The sequence below is a fragment of the Elephantulus edwardii genome, unplaced genomic scaffold (assembly GCF_000299155.1).
Source record: "Elephantulus edwardii isolate Elephantulus edwardi_28Jun2011 unplaced genomic scaffold, EleEdw1.0 scaffold00059, whole genome shotgun sequence".
NCBI lineage: Eukaryota > Metazoa > Chordata > Mammalia > Macroscelidea > Macroscelididae > Elephantulus > Elephantulus edwardii.
Window position 1 is genome coordinate 5968383 of NW_006399809.1, and position 270 is coordinate 5968652.

Sequence of the window (270 nt, forward strand, 5' to 3'; positions counted from 1 at the left end):
GAGAGATGAGATGGACTGGCATGGGGCATTTTGAGTCCGATGACCATATGATATATTACTCTCGAGATGAAAAGACAAGGAAAAATGGGGCTGACTTCATAGTAAAAAAAGTTATTTCTAGATCCATCTTGAAGTACAACATCGTGAGGGACAGGATTATATCCATACCTTTACAACGAAGTCCAGTGAATACCAATATCATTCACATATATGCACCAACAACCAGAGCCAAAGAAGAAGAAATAGATGATTTCTACCAACTTTTACAGT